General features: G+C 42.4%; 1 protein-coding gene across 11 annotated transcripts in view; it reads left to right on the top strand.

The window, feature by feature from the left end:
* The window catches only part of TSPAN4 (tetraspanin 4), a 524,393-nt gene that overhangs the window by 425,946 nt on the left and 75,057 nt on the right, over positions 1–23,390 (top strand). The gene's annotated exons all lie outside the window — the stretch shown is intronic.

The following is a 23,390-nucleotide window of genomic DNA, read 5'->3' as shown; positions in this document are numbered from 1 at the left end:
CAAGAATGTTACACCGTGAGCCCTCAGGTCTGCTTGTCAGAATTAATATTTCTTTTTCCTAGCCTAGTAATTGTGAACTTGTTTTTGTCAATTTACTAGTGGAAGGAGCCAAGTTCTTTGTAAAACAACAGCAGAAATAAATAATCCATTTTAGGACCAGTCCCAAGAAGCCCTAAGAGAAAGCAGGCTAGTTGCCCAGAGCTTTTGCACTGCTGACTCCCTGGAATTTGGGATTATTTTCACTTGCTATCACCAACTGTACTCCTGGATGCTTCTGTTTTCTCAAAGTGGGACAACCTACAAATAAGAGGAGGGGAATTCTAAAAGATAACATGTGGAAATAGTCCAGAGGGCATTAAAATGCTAACTTGATACTCTCCCCCCCTTCTCTCTCTCTCTCTCTCTCTCTCTCTCTCTCATCTCTCATCTTAACTAGTCCTACTGCAACTTTACCTTGGAGTCTATAAAACTGTCCATGTTTTGAAAGACATGATAATTCTTCTGTAGGCATTTGTCTTACACATTTTCCAAAACATCAGGGAGAAGCAGGCTGTCTCTGATAGCTAACGTTTGGGAAGAATTAGCTTTGATGGGAGGCTAACTGTTGTATTGACCTTTGTTCAGTGTTCCTCAGAGGTCCTTTCAGCAATGTATTCTTCTTCTTGGCATTGTCAGTGCAACTCACATAACACTTAAAAACACTTTTAAAGATAACGCCTTATAGAGCCACATGTCAGTATAGCCCCGGCTCAAGGAATTTGGAGTCCCTCAGTTTGTGCCCCCTTCTAAACTCTTAAGAGGCACAAAATGCAAACCAAGATTCTCTTATGCTGCTTCTGATTGTCCTGGCTGCAAGTGAGAGTGCAGGCACTGCTAGGGTGGTGTGCACTTTGCTAACTTTGGACTGTCAGTAAATTGGCTAGCCTTGCCACACTTTGGGGTTGTCCATGTATCAGCATACAGTGGTACCTTGGGTTACAGACACTTCAGGTTACAGACTCTGCTAACCCAGAAATAGTACCTCGGGTTAATAACTTTGCTTCAGGATGAGAACAGAAATCGTGCTCCGGCGGCACAGCGGCAGTAGGAGGCCCCATTAGCTAAAGTGGTACCTCAGGTTAAGAACAGTTTCAGGTTAAGAACGGACCTCCAGAACAAATTAAGTTCTTAATCCGAGGTACCACTGTACTGCTATGTTAGGCTTGCCAATTACTTAAGAAAATATAATGTTAATATACATTCTAGCCGATATCTGAAGCCTGTGCCTGGCACCTCAAGCGAGCATAGGAAAATAAGTGAGGTTGGTTAAAGGCTATTGGGAAATGATCTACCATGAGTTTTTTTTAAAAAAAGTTTTAAACAACCTTCCGAAAAAAACCTGAGGCCTTTTTGTTAGGAATAGTTCAGTCTGAAGTTCCCAGTTGTCAGAAAAAAATATGTATGCAACCACAGCGGCTTGAATTTTGCTAGCCCAAAGATGAAAAGTGAAAGAGATTCCTAGTAAGGAAGACTGGCAACTTAAGCTGATAGAATTTGTAGAAGGAGTAGGTTTATTTTTTTAAAAAAATAATTTTTATTAATTGGCCAATCACATCAAATTAAATCACATCACATAAATTCCAAATTACAAAGCCAAATTTTTAAATTTTGTTGGGGGAAGCCATACTTCAAGATCCAAAGGGGGATTCAAATCATCATCTTATTACTGCGTTAATGTCCAAATCAGTCCCAATCAGTCCAGACAAAGTTCATAATTCTATCCAGTCTTATCTTGGTGTTTCCACATCATATCTTGTTCATATAATTTCTCTTTTTCTTTTACGATCTCTTCTGTTAGTCTCCTTAAGCCGATAAGCAAATATAATAATCCTGTGTGAAATAGGTGAGGTTTGCTGTGGTACTGTGACTTAGAAGGGTTTGTGAAATGGTGGGGAAGCCCCTTATGTATTCTTTGGACCACTGAGAGCCAGAGAACTTGAGCACACTTGTATGGTGGGTGCATATTCCATTTCCCCCTGTGTAAAAAGAGAAGCCTTAATTGTTTGGGCAGATGCCTCTCTCATCTATAATAATGAAAATACCCTGTTTGCTCATCTTTCAGGAGGGTGAGTTTACATTTCAAATAGCATTCCATCCTGAAAATCAGCATAAGTTGAGGATTAAGAATTGAGTTGTGCCAGGAATGAGCAAAGTGTTCCATATCTTCTGAAGGTTGAAAGTACACCATGCTTTTCTTTGCCAGCTCACAGGAGATGACCATTTGTGAGCCCCAAACCACCAAGCATCAGCTGTATCATTGTGCCTGTTTAGTGGAAGGTCTTGCTGCTTCAATAGAGAAGAGAATCTTTTTGTTAACAAACAACAGGGGCCTTCTGTAGAGTAAAAGAAAAAAGAAAAATGTGTGTCAGAATTAAAATACTGGTAGAAATAGCAGTGAAGCAGGAAATTCATTACACTCTCTTCGTACAGTAGCATTTTACCTGCTCTCTTTTCTTTTATGTGGTTTGAACTTTTGCCTTTAAACGTAGCTTCACTCTCAAAACAACAAGATGGATTGCAACCATCTCCCCCCCCCCCAAGGCAGTATGCAGTCAGTTCAACCTGAAAGTTAGGGTTATGTGGTTTAATTCTGCAATCCTTTCCTGGGAGTGAACCCCAATGTACACAGCTTTCTACTTCATTAACCTGAACAGGAGTGCCTCTTAAATTACATTGACAAGGGCTGATTTAGTGGGTCCTTCTGCCACCAAAACAGGGGGTACAACTGCTGCCCAAACATATATGACCTGTGGCATTGCACCAAAGAGACTTTCCCTGCATTGCCAAGACACATGGCCCTCCAGCTGTTGTTGAACAATTATTCTTGTCACACACACTTGTGACTTGCTAGGGCTGGTGGGAGTTGGAGTCCAACACAGCTGGGGGGCTGCAGGTTCCCCACCCCTAGTCTAGTACATTTATTGTGCTAGCAGTTATTGCCAGCACATTCGCTGTAAGCCGTTTCATAGTATGAAAATGTGTATGGATGGGGATAGGTGAAAGATCAAGTTAGATGTAACTTGCCTAAGCACTGTCCTAAAGGTATTTCAGCTTCCATGTCTCATCTGATAATATAGTAGTAATTTCTGATAGAAAGCTTGACAGAATGGACTTGCTCCCTATATGTTGCACATAATTCTGTTTGCAGCTGGGTTGGTGCATACCAATGACCCAGTCCTATGATATACTCTGCAAGCAAGCAAGTGCTTCAGACATAGTGTACCAAATGCTGGGTTTTTATGATGCCCTGTCGCCCCATGCATGGGGGCATCTAATACCCTTCTGGAACCTGCTGCCTTTCCTGGCCCAATTGGACCCTCTCCCCATCCAGTTAAAAGTGCAAAAGTTAATGGCAGGGAGATCCTCATTCATGCTAAAAAGGGTGCCAGGAGGCCTTTAGGCTCCTTCAACCATCTTATGGTATTAGTCATGTTTAGAGCTTAGAGGTCATTATCTAATTAATTTTGGGAAAGTCAATTAATTTGACTTAAATCAATGACTTTAATTAATTAATTTGGGAATATCCAGTGGACATGTGACCCAATAATTAAAATTTGGATAGTGGGCAATATCTGCCCATCACTAGCCAAGTTACACGTGCACAACCTTCCCTTGTCATTTTTAGTACACACACACACACACACACACACACACACATTGTAAACTGATACACACTTTATCCACCTAACCAAAAACATACAAAAGCTTGCTGTAGTGAACATGTAGACTGCAGCTACCTAGGATGTGTCTGCTGGACATTTAGAGTTATCCACACAGGAAACGCACTTGCTCTGTGAGGAAGCCATGAGAGAGAAATCCCACTGTGTTTAGGAAGAGTAAGTTGTGCTGGGTCCACAGAAAGTTACAGCCATGCAGATATTTGATGTTCGGAACCCCTGTGTAGATTTGAAAGTTTGGGGAGGAAATGGAGCATCTGCAGAGCTGGGTTTATTGCTTTATATGAGCATGTCAGCACAATCAGCACAGGGAGATGCACTGTACCGTTCCCGATGGAGGTGAGCCATCGCTCACCGTTTCCGAGCCATCAAGCATTTTCTTTCTTTTATCGTCTGCTGTGTTGAGAATGTCTGCCAGCAGTTGGGTAGCCTTTACCCAGGGTCAGCACGTTTTTTATTTCTTTCTGGTAGACCCAGACAAAGTATTGAAATGGTTTTGCTCCACCGGGGACTCTTCAAGTCATCTGAAGGTGAGCTATTAGAAGGAAATCAGAGTGCTAACCGCTTTCTATCCCCTTTGCTGTGTTTCACCTGTTAAATAGTTAATGTGATAGGAATGAAGCTCTCTAAAGGTGTCTCCCCCCCCCCCCAGTATAGTCTTACTCCAGGCACTTACTGTTCACATTCATTGAGCATTAGGTTCTTAAGGGGTCATTAATTAGAAACAGTTTCTTTATGGCGAAGTTGCAGGTTTTACATTGCCTCAAGGAGCACATACTGTTGAATGAAGCAGAATACCTGGCTTTTCTCTTCACGGAGCCTGACTTCCCATTCCTGCTGTTAGTGATGGAGAAGGGAGCCCTGCAGCTTCTCTCACGGATTCTCCTCGGACAGTGGGGGACTTTGGTCTTTCAAATTTCAGCAGTATGATGCTAAAATTTGGTGCCCTCTGTCTCTGCCCTAAAACTGCCTCTGCCTCTGACTTCTGAACAACCCAGAAAGGATTCCACAGGCAACTGGGGCCATGCATTCACAGCTGCACTAGCAGCACAGTGAGGGATTGCTTAATGTATCATAAAAGCCTGCTGGATCAGGCCAAAGGCCGGTCTAGTGCAACATTCTCTTCTTCCAGTTCCCAACTAGATGTCCATGAGAAGCATTCAAGCAGGATATGAGTGCACAACATTCTCATTTCCTGTGGTTTCCAGCAACTGGTATGCAGAGGTGTATGGACTCAGACAGTGGAGAGAGGACATAGCTTTCATGGCTGGTAGCCCATTGCTACACCAGAGGCAGACAATGCAAGGTAAAGGCCTGGCATGCCTAAATACCTTTTGCACACTGAGGATACCACTGGCCCCACTCACACCAGAGCCCCCAGAACACAAATGGTGAAGCCAGTGACAGCCATTTCTGTCCTCGATTCATTCCCTTTTGTTCGTTCAATTCTTCAGTTAGTTAAAATTCTGCCTGTCTATCTTGCATGTAATTTGTTTTTAAAATGAAACAGAGCTAGTAGTAGCGGCAGACAATGATAACGGTGGTGGTAGCTTATAATGTGGGTGCACCCCTCATGTAATCTCTCCCATTTTTGTAGGAGAGGTCATGTAGAGTGGTGTCTTGGTGTGAGTGCGCACCAAAGTACAATAGAGTGGACTACCTGGTTCAGACCTTGATACTTCGCTGTGGCAAGGACTGCTTCATGCAGGGGATTTTGGATGTTTGAACCATGGCTTTAACTAACCCACACATTTCCCATGCTTGCTGTATGGGCAGCTAATTGCAGCAGTGAACAAATTAGAGGCAGCAAGCTTATTATTGGAACATTGCCGCTTTGAAAAGCAAGTACTAGAGCTTTAGAGGGCCATGTTATTTCCAGGTGTGCTATGTAAATAATATAGCTTCGTGACATATTCTTATGCTGTGATAACTGACAGCAGTGACTACACAGAAATTTTATATATGAAGAGCCATGACTGCTGTTCAGTGTTGTGAGCTTGGAAATAAGTTTATTTAATTTATAAAGACATACTTATTTAATGGTGCTTTATTGAAGAATGAATTATTCTGAAGAAACCCTGAAAAGTTTATATAATATTTATTTCTCCTAGGTTGCTCTTTCCATCAGGGAAATACCACTTCATTTTAGACAAAGATCACCCTACAGTATTGAAAATCTGCCAAAATCCCTTTCCTTCCACCTTTCCCCCCTCCTCAGACAGCAAGGGAGAGTATGTAAATAAAGCTGGCAAACATAAAATTGCAATAAAGTGCAGCCGCTCCATGAATTTATAACATGAGGGGGTAAAGTAATAAAAAGCTATAAATTTAGTGTCAGTCAGCCTCCTTTATCAATCTGTGTAAACAGTGTGTACATGAGGCAGTGCAAGAATAGGATTAAAGCGTCATGTATATATACTCCATGGGCAGTTTGCCAAGGTTTCCTGTCATACGTACATCTAATGCAACTGCATAAAAGATTTACTGGCACATTCAGAAGGAAAAATAGCCAAGTCCTGTTACATGTGGGAACCCTGGACAGATATAATTGGACCCCATGGTGAGCTTTGGCCAACTTCTGAGCATGCTCCAGAGACTCTTTGTGACTGTGGTGATGCAGGAGACACCAAAAGTTAGCAGATGTTTCCAAAAGCAAAGGAAGGATTATTCAGTGTTCTTCAACCTCGTGATCCTGCAAGTGTGTTGCTTCCTTAGGCAATGAATTTCAGAACACTGGACAAAGAAAACTGATGCATTAGAAAGAACAGAGCACACCCACAAACTCAATTTTGTGTTTCAGTAATCTATAGCTGAGGATAACCAATGAGGCCTAGTGAGCAGAGTGATAAATTTGGACTACCGTATTTTTCGCCCTATAGGACGCACTTCCCCTCCAAAAATGAAGGGGAAATGTGTGTGTGTCCTATGGGGCGAATGCAGGCTTTCGCTGAAGCCTGGAGAGCGAGAGGGGTGGGTGCGCACTGACCCCTCTCGCTCTCCAGGCTTCAGGAAACTCTCCGCAAGCCTTGGGAGCCCGTGGGAGTTCCTGTCGGGCTCCCTAGGCTTGCGGATAGCAGCCTGCATCTCGAAGCCCGGGGCGCGCTGCACAGCGTGCCCCGGGCTTCGGTTCCCCAACCTGGTTTGGAGGCTGGCGGTGGGGAGAAGCGCGCTTCTCCCTGCCGCCAGCCCCAGAAGCTCGGGGGACAGCGGGGAGGCGGAGCGCTGCCATCCCGCTGTTCCCCGACCTGGTTTGGGCTTCAGGCAGATATCCGCAAGGCGTGGGAGCCTGGCGGGAAGTCGCGCCGGTCTCCCAAGGCTTGCGGAGAGCTGCCTGTTCTGGGGGCTGGGGTCGGTGTAAGCTTGGGCTTCCCTCGTCCCAGCCCTGCACCGGGGGGGGGGGGGGAATAAAAAAAAATTCTTTATTCGCCCCCCCCAAAAAAACCTAGGTGCATCCTATGGGCCGGTGCGCCCTATGGGGCAAAAAATACGATACTTAGGCTGAGGTTAAAATCCCTGCTTTTCTGTCCAGTTCAGTAGGTATCCTAGAGTATGTCACACTCTACCTAACCTGGCTTCTTTTGAAGGTAGTATGAGAACTCCTCCATATATGCTGTCCCGAGCTTCTTGAAGGGTAGGGTGCAAAACGTGACAAATAAGATGGCTACATAATAATGGCATTTGCTCACATACAACAAAGGAATTATTTGTCATTTCCCTTTTTCTTAAACCCTGGAAAATTAAAAAGCAACTTGAAACTTATTTTGAACTTCTCTTAGCTTTATAGTGAATTTCAAAGCAATCAGATGATGTCTTTACTTTGTGAAATGTCACTACTTGTTATTACAGTGTGATTATTGTTCATAAGCCTGCTATTGATCAAGTCAATCAATGCCTCATGCTGCCAGGGTGCCTCTTGCCACAAGCTGCATGTTGTTTGAAGAGTATGTGCTATAGCTATTTCTCGATAAAGAGCAAGTTTGTCATCTTACAAACTGAAGATGCAGAAAGTGGCTGCAATCAGCACCTTTATTTTATGGAGATTATTTATATTATTCATGCTTGGGGGCACATGAGCATTTCATATCTCAGCATCCTAAGCATCTGCATTAATCCAGAAAGCGTGTTTCTGTGTTTTTAGTGGAATGCATACCATTTAATGCTTGAAAAGTCAGTTAAAACATAATCCTTTGCTTTGATGAGGAATTCTGAGAGAGATGGTTGCAGACCAGATCCAGGCACTCTTAGAGAAAAGTGTGTTTTGTGTTTTCTCTTCTTTTCTTCATGTTGTGAACTGCCCTGTGATCTTCAGATGAAGGGTATACAAATTTAATAAATAATAATAGTAATAGTAATCTGGGGTGGAAAACGTTGTTGCTTTTTCCTAGCAGTAGCTAATCATTTTTTTCTTCCAACATATCCAGTCATCTAAGGGGTTAGATGTACTCTTCTAGAGGGTATACTCTACTTAAATAAATAGTAAGAAGACAGGAAGGCAGCCAACACTTAGTATTATTTCCTTCAGATTAGTTTTCCATGGAGCTGTTTTGTGGTAAAACACAGAATCCAATATGGGCTGTTATGAGTCTTTGGCTTCAGTTTGTGAATTATTAGATAAACACTTCAGTATCATTTAATGGCATATTGGGTATCATTCAAGTAATTCTTCATAGTACCTCCCAAAATATGATATGTTATGCTAGAGCCAGAGAACAAATGGTGTGTGTGTGTGTGTGTGTGTGTGTGTGTGTGTGTGTGTGTGTGTCCCTGTGGCACTGGTTTATTTCTGCATGCACATGCCTCTGGCAGGCATTAAATATATCAGATTGGTTGCCTGTCTGGCAGGAGATGGGGGAACCCCAGTTATTACTCAGCCAGAACTATGTTATCTTGAAATACATGCAAAACATTATGAGGAGTGTAAGCGGTAATGAGTACAGAATTCACATTTGAAAGTGGAGGAACTTCAGTTCAATTCAGCATGTAGACTGATGTCACTGTATAAATGGCTTGGATCCTAAGTTTCAGCTTCATCAAGAAGTAGGATCTAAACAAATAATAATGGCTTCTGTTCCTGAATAGTATGTATTAAACATGCTAGCACTCAGATCACACCTGGAGTACAGTATCCAGTTCTGGGCAACACAGTTTAAGAAAGACATTGACAAGCTAGAATGTGTGCAGAGGAGTGCAGCTAATACAATAGCTAGAGGAATATCGCATGGAAGATGGAGCAAGCTTGCTTCCCTTCTGCTCCGGAGGCTAGGACCCAAACCAATGTAATCAAGTTACAAGAAAGGAGGTTCAGACTAAACATCAGGAAGAACTTCCTCTGGCTGTAAGAGCTGTTCAACAGTGGAACGGATTCCCATGAGATGTGGTGGACTCTCCTTCCTTGGAGGTTTTTGAACAGAGGTTAGATGATCATTTGCCATGTATGATCTAGTTGAGATTCCTGCATTGCTGGGGGTTGAACTAGATGACCCTGCCTTGAGGGTCCTTTCCTACTCTACCATTCTATGATGCATCTTCCTGATCCCTGGTTCACTATCTATTTTGTAGTGTTGTGAGGCTGTCTGGACTTGCATACACTGCTGCCAAGCAATCTACTAAACTTTATTCTAGTTTAGCAGTTCAGAAAATACCTTGCTAAATTTTGGAACCCATCTTGCAAGCATAGTGGATCTTATAACTTTCTTTTAACCTTAAGATGTTCAAGTGGCATAAATTAAGCTTAAAACATGAACTAGTCTGATAGAGAAGTAAAGTTGCTCTTGAAAGCCATCTGCATGCTATTAAATCCAAAATTAAGGGCAGCGATACATCTTCTGTCAAAGTCTATATTTCAGCACCAAGGACAGCAGTCCAGAATCCTGCTTTGCAAGCAAGTCTTTCATTCAGATATATGTGGCTTATTTGGGGGATATTTAAATTTGCAAGAAAGCTCTTTATAAGTCGTGCATTATTATACTACCAGAGATCCTTGTGAACTAACACCATCCTTTAAAAGTCAACTCAGAATGACTAAATTAATTCTCAAAGTTCATATAGGGCTATAAGCTACTATAGGCTTATCTTCCTGATGATTGGGTTGTTTGTGTGTTTCACAGTGGCATTTTCTTCCTTTTATGTAATAATTTATTTCAACATTTTAAAGTGTTATCTTTACTGTCAGGCTACTCTGTGATTTGCACATTATCAGATTTTATAAGTAGTTCAGCAGGCTGATTTGTATTCTACACAACTACTTACGTGTTCTACCAGAACTGCCTTGGAAAACATCAAATAATTCTGTGTATAGGGATTTTGATCACTTCAGTCACCTGTAGTCTCATTATTAAAAACCTATCCCTTATTATAAGCCACATTTCAATACATTTGTCAGGGGATATGGCCAATTTCTTTCTTTTTTATTGAAGACATATTATTATCCAGTGGGTGGTCTGAGGGCCAGAAGTGTATTTTTCTGTGCAAACTGATCTTACTTAATAAAGCTGCAGTCTCTTGGCATTAAGAGCATCCCAGTTATGGGGCACAGGTACAACTGGTGCATTTCATTAAAAAACAAAATACAGAGAGGGATGTAACATTAAAATGTGGATTATCTCCATCTCTTAGAACAGGAAAAGATTGTTTCCAATTTTTTATGAATGAAACTATGGACAAACTTTCCCACACCTTGTTATGGTCACCAGGGACTATATACAATTGCTTTACGAGCCAGTTCTGGCCAGTGGGCTACAAATTAGCAATCTCTCTTTTGAGCTAAGATGTTCCAGCATCATTGATTTGCTTTCTACCCCTTGGGGCTTCTATAAGGAATAAGAGCTCCAGAGTACTTCCTGCTTATGACCTGCCATTTTTGGTTGCCATTTCAAGATATTGAACTTGATCAGTTTGATTTCAGAGCTCATAAATCCAACCTTCCCTTTGATTGTGTTGATTTCATTATGGTCAATCCCAGCTGCATTTTTGAAATACCATTTTGAGAGCAGATGACTCAGTTTTAACGTTTTGAAGTTTGCATTGTTTAAAACTGGAACCTGAAGTGAATTGATTATTTCCGCCCACGCCCTATCACATGCACACACTTTATATTCCTCTCCCTTTTTGTCTTACATATGTATTCATTGTACATTTTCTGTTGAAACTCATCTCCTGTTCTGCTCAAATTCCCTGCTTCATTTTGATTAAAATTTGAGAATATGCAAGTTTAGATGCTGTGACCTTGTTAACCATCACCTTCAGAGTATTCTATTCCAGAGGGGTAGCTATGTTAGTTTGTTCCAGCAAAAACTTCCAAGAGTCTCATGAAACTTAAAGGCTAACAAATTTATTGTGGTACAGTTTTTGTGTTCTGGAGATTCACTGCATGACTGTAGCTACTGAAGAGGCATCTATTCCACAAAACTTTGTTAGAGCTTCTGTGGTTTTTAACTCTTTCTCTTCTGTGCTAGTACCATTGATAACTATCTTCCCCTGTTAAAAAGGTGATTGGTTTAATCTAAATATGATGGTATGACACAGTATAGGGAATGGGGCTCATTTACAGTGGTGACAGATATGGCAGATATTATGAGCATATGAAAGTGCCTTATACTGAGATTCTGTTAATCACAAATTGAACCTGAGATATCCTGCATGCAACACATATGTTCTACTGCTTAGCTGCACCCCTTCCCTGTTGTTCATACTGTACTGGAGCAATAGGGATTTTGCTTATTTTTTTTTCTTGGAGAACCTACAGATAGTACTTCATGAGCGCTCTACCATGTTTCACTGATAACATGAGTAGACCACTCGTGTAAGCTCTTAACTACCCAAATGAGCCAATTCTGATGTATGAATCAGCCAAAATATCTGTAGTAATATGACCTTGACCCCTGTCTACAAAACCAGGCAGCAAAGGACTTGGAACCCACAAATATTAATTTGACTTTCTACCCAGCCTCTATTATGGCTTCCACTGGCCCCTTCCCCTCATCTGTATTCTCAGTCATGCACAGTGGGGTTGTGGGAAATGCAGAAATCTGCCTCATTTGTACTGGTGTCTAGAAAGGCAAGAAATGGTGGGAGAGACTTTGCCTTACTTATCCAAATCTCATTGCGCCTGTCTTCCAAGCTCTCTGTACTTGTTCAAAGAAGAAGTAAGTTTTGATTCACATTTGCATTGCAGTTTGGAGAAAGCAAAAAAGGCAGTTTATATTCTCAAAACATTACTGCAAATGAGATAAGACATCCCCAACACACATACACTTTCCTCGCTGGTGCAGGCAGGGCTTGAAAGAGAAGCATGAATTTTTCTTTATCTGCACTGCAGTATGGGTAAGGAAGCGGGGGGGGGGGGGACAAGCCAGAGAGAGACATTTAGTATTTAGGCTCTTGGGCATCCTTCTTGCCAAAGTTCCAGGAATGCCCACCTGTGGTAAGCAGGTGGGTGGATTTTGTGAGTTCCTGATCAAGGCACATGAAAACTATTATTGTGCTATTTTGCAAACTATTTAAAAAGTGGCAGGGGAAAAAGACCATGGCAAAAACCTACTGGAAATGGTCTTCTTATAAAAGATACTATGTGAAGGTTTATGGACACCAAAACATTATTTGTATTGGCAAACAGAATAAAGTTCGAAGCTGTAGCAGATGGCACTGCCGAATTATACATTGGCATCTGGAAAGTTGGGCAAGGCAATGGCTTTGCAGCAGGTCCATTGCACTGTGCTGTTTCTAGCACCCTGTAAACTGCACATTGGCAAGTATTGTGAGCCAAAGCTCAAACCAGGAACAAAGCCCAAGGCAAAGCTACATATATTGGAGTTCTGGCTACATATACTGGATTTCTCTCATAAATTGCTGTTTGCAGCTCAATACAATGAGATCTTCATACAGCAGTCTGATTTGATTCCAGTTCTCCAAGACTGATGAGGAGACAGGGAAGCAAGTCAGGCAGTATCAGAACTTGTACTTGTCTGAATACTAGTTACTAGTGGGGAGAATGCATTTGCTCTCAGGTCCTGCTTGTGGGTTTCTTGTAGACATCTGGTTGTCTCCTGTGAGAAAAGAATGCTGGACTAGATGGACCTTTGGCCTGATCTAGTAGAGCTGTTCTTAGGTCAGGCAGGCAGACAGGGCTTCCATGGAATAGGGAGGCGTGAAGACAACAGCAAATAAGCTACTTGAAGACATAAAACAATAGCTACACCAACTGAAATGACATGAACCTCTGCACATAATTTTCCTGAAGGCTTGCTAAATAGTGCCAGATGTACTCAAATATATGTTAAATAGCATTGGGCACAATATGACATCCCACAGCACAACTGCCAAGGAGGCAAAATACAAACACCCAATGCTGTTCTCTGAAACTGACCCTGGAGGCAAGAACAGAACCACTCTAAAACAGTGCCTCCAGTACCCATCCCACTAAGTCAGCTCAGAAGGATACCATGATCAAAAGTATCAAAAGCCCAAACTAGGTCTGTCCTTTTCCTGATAAGTGTCATCCATCAGGGCAACAAAGGGCAATTCAGTCACGTAACCAGGCCAGAACCCAGATTGAAATGAGTCAAGATAATATGATTTGTCTGCGAGTAGTTGCAATTGTTGCACCATAAGCTGGGACCACTCCCTTCTGCAAGGATGTGTTGACCACACTCTGGATCTACTTGGCAGGCTGTAATAAGCCAAGAGGGGCAAGGGTTGAGGAGACACGTTGATGTCTGCATTGTCACAAGGACCTTGCCCACATCATCAGCTATATAAACTGAAACTGAAGTAAGGAAGTTGCAGCAGATGCTGCACTGAACACCTCAATTCTTCACTGATGGAAGCAAGCATGACTACAATGTGGGTGTGCTTGGGTTTTGCAGAGAGGTTGGTATGTTCTTATGCACAATTCCAATTTATGTGCTGGTTTTGATGCTCAGAAAACAATCTGCATCAGCACTGCAGATTGTAGCTTTTTGTTTCAAACTAATTTTTCAAGCAGATAACAAGGATGTGAGATGGCAGGCTAAACAATTAGTTTCAGAGAGCTTTTAATTTTTAATCACCGCACACTGTTTATCATCTTCAGAGCTGCAAGGAGTGGCAGCTGTAATTCTCTGTGATTTACTCCGTCCCATACATCTGAAACTCATTCTATTCCTCAGGGTTGATGAAATGGGACAAAGGAGAAATAAATGATACTGGGACAAAATGAAGGAGTGTGAAAAGGAAAATACAGCAAGCAATAGATTTTGTTGTAAACTAACGCCATGAGAGCCGTCACAGAGAAGCAGCTGTTGTGTGATGTGTTATTACTTACGGCCGTGCAGCCTACGTGCCAGGCTGACTTGCCATGAGTTTGGAAGGGAGGTTGAATGTGGCTTGGAAGCAAAGCAAGCAGGAGGAAACGCACAGTTGGTGGGGGAACGGATCATCTTGTTCCACTTTGGCACAGCATACCATAGCAGCTTGCAAACAACTTCTGCAAAGTTCGAGGAACACTTCCCACTATATGTGTGTGAATTTGCTTAATTAATTAAAATATTTGAAACCCGTCTTCCCCACTCCTTAAGGCACTTTACAACAAAATGGTAAAGCACTCCATTCAACATACACAAAATACATTTAGAAACCAAAAAGTGGAGCAGTGCTGACTTAAAAAGTTTTCAACAACGCAGCCTCCAGAAAGCTTGCCATCCTTCTGTCCAAATACAGTCATACCTCGGGTTGAATGTGCTTCGAGATGAGCGCATTCGAGTTGCGCTCTGCGGCAACCCGGAAGTAACGGAGCATGTTATTTCTGGGTTTCACCGCTTGCGCATGTGCAGACGCTCAAAATGACGTCACGCGCATGCGCAGAAGTGCCAAAACATGACCCGCGCAGACGCGCAGACACGGGTTACGTTTGCTTCTAGATGCAAACGGGGCTCCGGAACGGATCCCGTTCGCATCTAGAGGTACCACTGTAAATGGATGTCACAAAAACTGAGATGGGAGGAACATAAAAATGGCTTCTGGGCAAGGTCATTCCACTGTGTTGGGGCAACCAGAGAGATGGCTCATCTCCTTGGAGCTGATGTTCTGACTTCCTGAAATGAAAGAACTTGGAATGAATCTGATTATCAGCAGGTGGACGGCCTCAGAAACTCATGAAGGTCAAAGCCAAGTGGAAAGGTCCATAATTCAGTGGCAGAGCATCTGTTTTGTGTTCAGAAGGTCCCAGGTTCAACCTCCAGCATCTCTTGTTAGGGCTACGAATGTTCCCTGGATGAAACCCTAGAAAACCAGTGCTGGTCAGTGTGAAGACAGTACTGAGCTAGATGGTCCAATGGTCTGGCTCTTATGTTCCTAGATGTGTCATAGGTCAAGTAAAAAGTAGTAGACAGTTCTGCTTTAGTGTGCACTACAGTACCTATGAAACTTGCCTGTCAAACATCTATGGGCTATCTGTTCCTCTCAACTGCTGAGCTATTGATGTGAGGGCAGCAGTATACAAAGCTGGGGTACGAGGAAATAATGTAGGTTTTAGGAATGCCCCCCTCCTAGCTTTGGAACTGAGGTTCACTTGACACCATTTGAGCTTCCCCTTTTTCTTTACTTCATCTCTCAGCAGACATTGTAAAAGGAGGCAGGAAGTGGCTGCTGGAAGGCTGTTTAGCAGCTCTTACTTAGAACGACTTGACTGTGCTTTGAACCTGCTTATGGACTGGAATTTTCTCTGCCTTGCTGTGACCAGTCTCTCCTTGAATTCTGCCTGGTGTGTTTGCCCATGCCTGCTTATGGGTCCTTCAGTTTTCCTTCAGAGGTACCTAATCTCCCAGTGTCCCAGTTTGCCCTTCTGGGAAATAGTCAAGCCTGTGGACCTTCCCGCTCCTGTTTTGGAGGATTCTTGCCCCTTGGGCCACTTGAACTTAGCTATCATACAAAGTCAGAGCTGTACTCCAGAACCCTCTCTCCTCAGCTGCTGCCTTGTCAATGTCTCAATTGTCCAGAGCAGCAAAAGGAAATATTTGGCCCTCCATGTTGCTGCACTTCAGCTACCAACATCCCTGACCATTGGCAAAGGCTGGCTTAAGCTAATGGGAGTTGGAGACCAGCAACCTTTGTAGGGTCTCAAGCTCCCCACTTCTGGACCAGAGGCAATGTTTACCAAGGTGTGGGGGCTATATATTTTCTGTACAGCAGTACATGTCAAACTTGATTTGTGACACCATTGCCTCCCTCTGCACAAACTGATTATTAATTCATCTTGCATCCTTCAGCATGTATTAGAGCAACAAGCGTCTGTTACCAGTTTTGTGTGAATCTCAAGTAGCAACAACATGGAGCCCATTACTTAGAAGTCCCTGGCTTTAGGTCTACTTCTGCTGTCAAACTTCAGTGTTAACACATAAGGTGACGAGCTTCTTGTCCTTGATGCCTATGAAATTAGACAAGCTTGAATAAGATCCTTATGGCCACTTAAAAAACAATCTGGTTTAGCTATCTAATCCATCTAAGGGGGGAGTGTGTGCAAAAACCTCGCCATCTTAGCTAATGGCAAGATTTAACTGTTGTGTCTTAAGGGGATTTGTTCTCTCTCTGGATTTCAGCTTGGTGAGATGAGTGAGAAGAGCCGTTTTATTAATTTGTCCCCATCCTTGCACATTCCCGCCTCCGAGAACAAGGACCTGCCATAGCTGTCAACTTTTCCCTTTTCTTGCGAGGAATCCTATTCGGAATAAGCGAATTTCCCTTAAAAAAGGGAAAACATTGACAGCTATGGGGCCTGCCCATTCACAAAATTGTGCTGGTACTGGGAGGGGGCCAGTTTCCAAACACTCATTTCATGGGAGCTAATACTAAAATACAATGAATACCCCCCCCCCAAATAAACCGAGTACAAGACAGAGGTGGGGTCTGAGCCCCCAAACCACTTTATTGAATTGACATTGCTAGGAAGATCCTGGCACACAAAAATCTCACAGCCAATGGTAGCCTCCCTTACAGTCAGTTTTCAGGGCCAAACAGAAGAAGAGTTTTGCTTGATCAGACACATCCAGTCCAGCACCCTGTTCTTAAGAATAGCCAGACAGGTGCCTCTGGAAAACCTGTAAGCAGGACATAAAGGCCTTGTTGTATACTCCCAGGTATATACGTACTCTGATTGTGGAAGTTCCATTTTGCTATAATTGCAGATAACCTTCCATGTACATGTCCTCTATGGATTTCTCTAATCTTTTAAAAATCCATCTAAGCTAATGGTCCCCACTGAGTCATGTGGTAATGAATTGTATAAGATAAATATGCATGGTATAAAATAGTAGTTTGTTCTGAACCAACTGCTAGTGAGTTTCCCTGAGTCGTCCCTGAGACTTAGGTGGACAGGTAGGAGGCTTGTTGGGCAGGCAGACAGTTGGGGAGGAATTGGACCATGCCATGCTCCCAGTTAAGGTATGAATTAGACTCAGAATAAACTGGGCTATTTCTGAGATTTGGGGGAGTTTTTCTGAGCCACAGTTCTAAGCATGCTGAGGGGAGCTCTCCCTACCATTAAAAGCAATGTTTGTTTCATGTTTATGCCTTTAAACAATTTGTTCTTCCAAAGTCCTTCTTTGCTTGCCTCCTCATCAATGTGCATTTGTTTTGCCAGCAACTGTTTCTGATTTGGGCAAGATTCCCATTTTTAAAAGAAAGGGTTGACACTGCTTTTAGCGATGTAAAGGCTTCCTTTTAAAAATGGAAATCTTTTCTTGAAGGAATTTAACCTCCTCTAACCCCACCCTCATTTCCTTTTTAGAAGTCTTCTCATTTTATTTTGAACTTGAATTCCCTTTCTGAAACTAAATGCAGCTGTGTGAGACTTTCTAGGCAACGTGTGTGTGTGTGTGTGTGTGTGTGTGTGTGTGTGTGTGTACCTTCTTTTCACATGTTATGTTGAGCAGTGCTGTGGTCACTGTTCCAAGCAGAAAACAAGATCTATGTGTTGCAGCCAATGATGAGCCCGTGTGACATTCCTTTGTGTTCATGTGAGCTTTTGAGGATGCTTTTGAGAATTTAGACCTAGAATATGTGTGTTTTTCAGGTCAGTGTCCCCATAAGGTACAAGGCCGAGGAACTAGAGCTTGGAGTGCAATAAGCAGAAGATATTGTTCTGTTCACTATGTCATGCTGAAAGACTAGGATCCCTGTATCCAATCCACAGGTTCCCTTTTGCCAACAGCTATGTTCAGTGTTGCATACATAGTTGTATTCAGAGGTGACTCCCCTCTAGCTGAAGTGCTTTTTCTTGTGCCAGGCAGGCCACCTGATTTCCACCAATCCCCTTTACCAATTGCACCCCTCTATTCCATATCTGCTTCTGCTCCAGATGGCCTGCAACCAAGAGAAGCTTTTGAGAGGCATGGGGAGGCTGCACTGGGTAGGAGGGGTTAGCAGAAATCATGCCTTGCAGAAAGTTTTCTTAAAACTACTAGTGACTTGTTCCCCACTACACCAGCAAGAGGGAACCTGCAGACTTCTGGATGCTTTGGACTCCACCTCCCCTCAAGCCCCAGCCAGCATAGTCAGTGGCCAGGCATGATTGGAGCTGAACTTCAGTAACATCTGGAGGGGCATAGGTTTCCCATCCCTGTCCAATTGGATGTTCATTTCTGCTTCTGAAGAGGACTCTTATGCACTGTGGACACACAGAGGCCATGGTAGGGTAGGCCTCATCTTCAGACCTCCAGTTCAAGGTGGTTCTGCTGTTACTGTCACCAGGTCATGGGGAACAGGGCGGGGTAGCAGGAGAAGGTGTTGCTTGCCACATCTAGCTTTGCCCACTATGTATTGTATTCATTGTAGCACTAAGGATGACGTTCCGTCAGTGCTACACACCCTCTCCCTCTTTTCATCCTACTATTCACCCTCTAAATCTGTTCTGGGCTCTCCTGAAACTCCAGAGCACATGTAGGGATCGTGCAGGGAGAGGAAAAGGGGGAATTCTGATGCATTAGTGCAAACCCTTACACTAACACAACTATTTAGTTGACTCCGACCCTATGTGTACCCTCTAGGGCAGCGGTGGGGGAAACTGTGACCTTCCAGATGTTGCTGGACTCCCAACTCCTGTCAGCTTCAGCCAGCATGGCCAATGGCTAGGGATAATAGGAGTTCAGCAACATCTGGAGGGATAAAGCTTCCCCAGCCCTATCGTCAGGGTCTTCAGAAATAACTTGACTTAAAAGCATTGTCATTATAGCCTTCTGCTGAGTTGGAAACACTCAAACCATGCTGTGTTTTTAAGGCACCAAATTGTTCCCATGCCCAGGATATAACAGTTGCAATTTTACGAGGGAAAACATTTAGCTGCCAAGATCATGGACAAAGTGTAACTAACAACATGAACTGAAAACAACCTGGGGCGTAAAGAGGAAGTCTTTTTGATTGTGTGCAGCTTCCCACTCCTGAAACAAAATAGGCCTTTCAGTATTTTTCTAAGGAGATTTTTGCTCTGTTAAAGTTGATGCCTTAGAATGAACAGCTCTGACTTTTTTTCTAAAGCTGTCAGCGCATGTTGTGAACCCAGGGAGTTATGGGAACAACAATTTAGAGTTCCTAAACAGCAGAAAGGGACCAACTATTGCTGTTAGAAATCTTTCTTAATGCCTCTGAAATAATATTATAGTGTAAAAAGAAAGAGAATTTTATTTTCCTTGGTGTTAAAATTGTAGTAGAATGTGCTCACAGAAAATTAACTAGAATTATTCTGAGAGCATAGCATTCTCCAACTAAGCCCTATAAGCAGATGTAAAATACAACTGAATAGAAGAACAGATCCCCCCCCCCACAATTCCCTATGTATAATGCATGACCAGTATTAGCTGGGTTTTTGTGTGTGTGCTGTTGTTGCAAAAAAAAGCTTACTTAAAGCTAAATGAGAAGGCACTGCAGTGTGTGTGGATCCTAATCTGATAACAAACCCAGGAGCTGTTGATTAGATGCATTTTCTAGACAATAAAAGCAATAAAGATCACTTAGGGGCACAAAGACCGTTAGGATGAACAATGAGGCAATTTCTACCACCATATTATAAAATGTGTGCAGAACTGAAGCACCCAATTGAATTCTTATATTTGAAGTTACTTGGGATTACTCTGTTTACAGTAGTGCAAGATCAATCGAAGTCTGAATAATTTACTTTCTAACTTGCTTAATAACCAAGAATCTCTAAGTCTGCAACCCCCCAGCTGCGCCCCAGTGTTTGTATGCAAGAGGGATGGGTGTGCAAAGCAGTGACTTCATGGTTTACTTAGTGTATAGGTGAAGCAAGTCTGCTTGTAGAGATGTAGCTGAATTTTGTTATTCCTTGGCTCAGAAAATGATTCTTGGTGACTTGCAATTCTTGTCTTAAAAACAAGGTGAACGTTATGATCTTCAAGTTGTTCTCTGGCTTACCCACTTACCAGCTACCCTCTCCATACATGTGTGCTTTCATCTGCATGATACATGAACTCATGGGAGGGGCAGTATCCAGAGCAGGTGGCGCTCACAACACTATCTCATAACTCCAGCTGTGCCTATGGGCCCCGCAAAAGTTAGCCACCCCAATCTACGAAGTGCAGCAGCATCAATAAAAAAGAGAACACCATACTAAAACATGAAGCAAGGTACCAATCCATCAGCAGAAAAACTGAGTTCTAAGAATTTTTTTTTTTAAAAAAATGAAAAACTCTGTCAACACCAGCTTACATATTTTCAAGAAAACAATTTCTTTTCAAAATGAAGGCTCTCCTTCGCCTCTTGGCAACTCCAAGGCAGCTCACAATGAAGAAGAGTTGCCCAGCTTACATGAAAGTCCTTCTTGTGTTACCCCTGTTCAGGCTGTCCGGAGAATAAAGATAAGGAAGAGAAGTGGCAGTATATCTGCTGTAATTGGGTAGGAAAGAGGAGGTGTCAAAAATAATTATTCAGTACAAGCATTCAGAACTTGCTGTATTTTAATTCAAGGCGGGATAAATGCTGCCGTCATCAGGAAGCTAGCCGAAGGTGTCATCTTTGATAAACAGGGCCTGCCTCACACATTTCCTGCGAAATCAATATAGGCCTGGTACTTATTTGCTAATATATCATGCCATCTTAGCAGTTCTGTTTTTGTTTTTGTCACTCTTTTGTTTCAGTGATTAGTGTCTCCTTTCACCGTGACAATTTGGGGGCCTTCTGGAAGACAGTAAAGCTATCAAAACCAGCCCCGTTAGTGGTTTGGTTTTTGTTTTATTCCACACAGCAGCAAGCTCTGAAAACTGTCAGGAGTCATTGTTTCATCACTCTTCTGTGAATTGTTTGGCACTGCAAACAAGAAATGGTGGGGAACTAGCGGAAGGTTCGGAGGAGGGCAATACATTAATAACCGAGTACAATTATCCATAAATCGCAGGAGCATGGATGTCAAGGGTAAAAAAATCAAAACAGACAGGCATCAGACAACCCTAAAAACAAAACTTTTAAAGCGCATTTCTTTGTTTGTTTCAAAGTCCCTTGCTATTTTATTTCTTACCTATGTCCCACCTGACCAGAAACCCCTCTCCTAGTATCCTTTACATGCAGTACCCGCCAAACTATTCACAATAAACATTTTAAGAGTGTACATAAAGAGTAACCAAACTGCATGAAAAGCAGTTGTTTTCATATGGCCCAATAGACCTTAGAAAAGGCTCGGGGATAAATGTTTATGTTTCTTAAAGGCAAGGAGGCTCAGAGGAATCTTTGTATGAACAATTCATTCTATTAAGTAGAGGCCACCACCTCAACTTGGCAGACCTCACCATCCTCATAGATTTCCAAGTGTACTATCTACTATCAGGCAACTGTACCTTTCTCATTAGTATACAGTTATCAGGGGAAGTGGTAGAGACATACTTTAGTGCATAGAATGTGTTTGACTGCATTTTACCAATAAAAAAATATTTTCCATGATAACAAAAGTTTTAGCAACAATCTAGTTATATAATTGTTTCAAGCATATACTTAAGACATTAATGGTTAATATAGCATATCCCGAGCCAAGGAGATACAACCTTTAGATTTGAAGGCAGCCCCATATAGGGGAGTTTTTAAATGTTTTATTATGTTTTTATATACATTGGAAGTTGCCCAGAATGGCTGGGGCAATCCAGATAGATGGGTGGGGTACAAATAAACAATTCTTCTTGCTGTTGTTGAACTGGATGTCCCTGTTTTCATCAGAGAAATGTTGGAGGGTATAAGATGGGAGTATGCTGCTTCAGACAGAATCCTATGTGTAAATCCTATGTGTGTAATTGTCTGAATAGTCATGTGATGTGTTCTTGGCTTTCTTTTTCCCTAACATCTTCTAATTCTAAAGATTTTCTATGACCCCTTCTTTCTTTTTACAACCCATGCCCTTCTTGCAGACATTTAGTTAATATTTTCTCTATTGTTTGAGTGAAAATGGCACATCTGTCTTGCATGCATAGTTTCTCTTTTGGCCTTTTGAGATGGGTAATGTGCAGTTCTAAATCTCAGTTTTGAAAGGCAAGGAACTTAAATGGCATTATTCTTTGTGATTGGTCTCATGCAAAATCCCTTTTATTTTGTTTTTTCTGCTTAATTTTTGGCATTTCTGTATGAATCATTGCAAATGTTAGCATTTGCTCACCGTTATAAACCACAAATTAATAAAAGTTTGCTGTGTAGACTAGATACTGACTGAAGGCTAATCCAGACAGGATTTTACTCATCTCGTTTGGCCTTGTGGGTCAGTTGTTTTAAACAAGTAACTTGCATCCCCAGGGGGATGAGATGAGAGGGATTTAAGTCTTTGCCCCTGCCATGATTCTAGCTGGAATCATAAACCTCCCCCTACAAACCTGCTGTTCATAGTAGGATGAATACTCTGATTGGTGCCACGTTAATTCAGTAAAAGACCTAGTCTAGGAACTGGGATTTCACCTATACTAGATAGGGTAGCACGTCCCTTAAAAACACAGTTTCATAGCTTGGGGGTGCTCCTGAACTCAGTCTTGAACCTGGATGTCCAGTTGGGCATTGTGGCCAGGAGTGCCTTTGTGCAGGTTAAGTGATATCCCAATTGTGCCCATTCATGGAAGAGGGTAGTTCTGGCCATGGTGACAGATGTCATGGTTACAGCAAGCCTTGCAATGTACTGTATGTGGAGCTACCTTTGATGAGTGTCTGGAAAAAGTCACATTTGCTCTCTGCCCTCATTTTTCTCATCCATGAAACTCCCCCCACAACCAGATTGAGAGCATGAGCCTGTGGTACCATCTCTTACTTGAAATGCAGCTTTCTTATTTCCTGGTAGGGGAGCTTGCAATGCAAGGTTATACACAGTATACACAGTATACTTGCATACACAGTATATGATTTGGATAATCGTACTGGATTCTGCAGGAGTCTCACAATGGAGGTTCCTTGAAGACACATCTCCTGTTGGAAATGAGATGGGATGGAATCCAGTCCTTGAGCAGTTTTGAGAATATGGCTGTCCTTGGCACACACCTCAGCTGGGAAAGGAATAATAGAGGAAAGATCTGTGCATTGTTTGCCAACAGCAGAGAGCAAGATTGCAGCTGGTTATTGCCTTGAAATTCCAAATATCTGAACTGCCTTCATTATTTTGCGACTCTCTTTTAGTCTCCAGCTACACCAAGACTTCATTAGCTTCTCTCAGTGTGTGCATGTCCTTTAAGC

Source organism: Podarcis erhardii (genome assembly GCF_964252035.2).
Source record: "Podarcis erhardii genome assembly, chromosome: 1".
NCBI lineage: Eukaryota > Metazoa > Chordata > Lepidosauria > Squamata > Lacertidae > Podarcis > Podarcis erhardii.
This window is presented reverse-complemented; position numbering and strand designations above follow the sequence as displayed.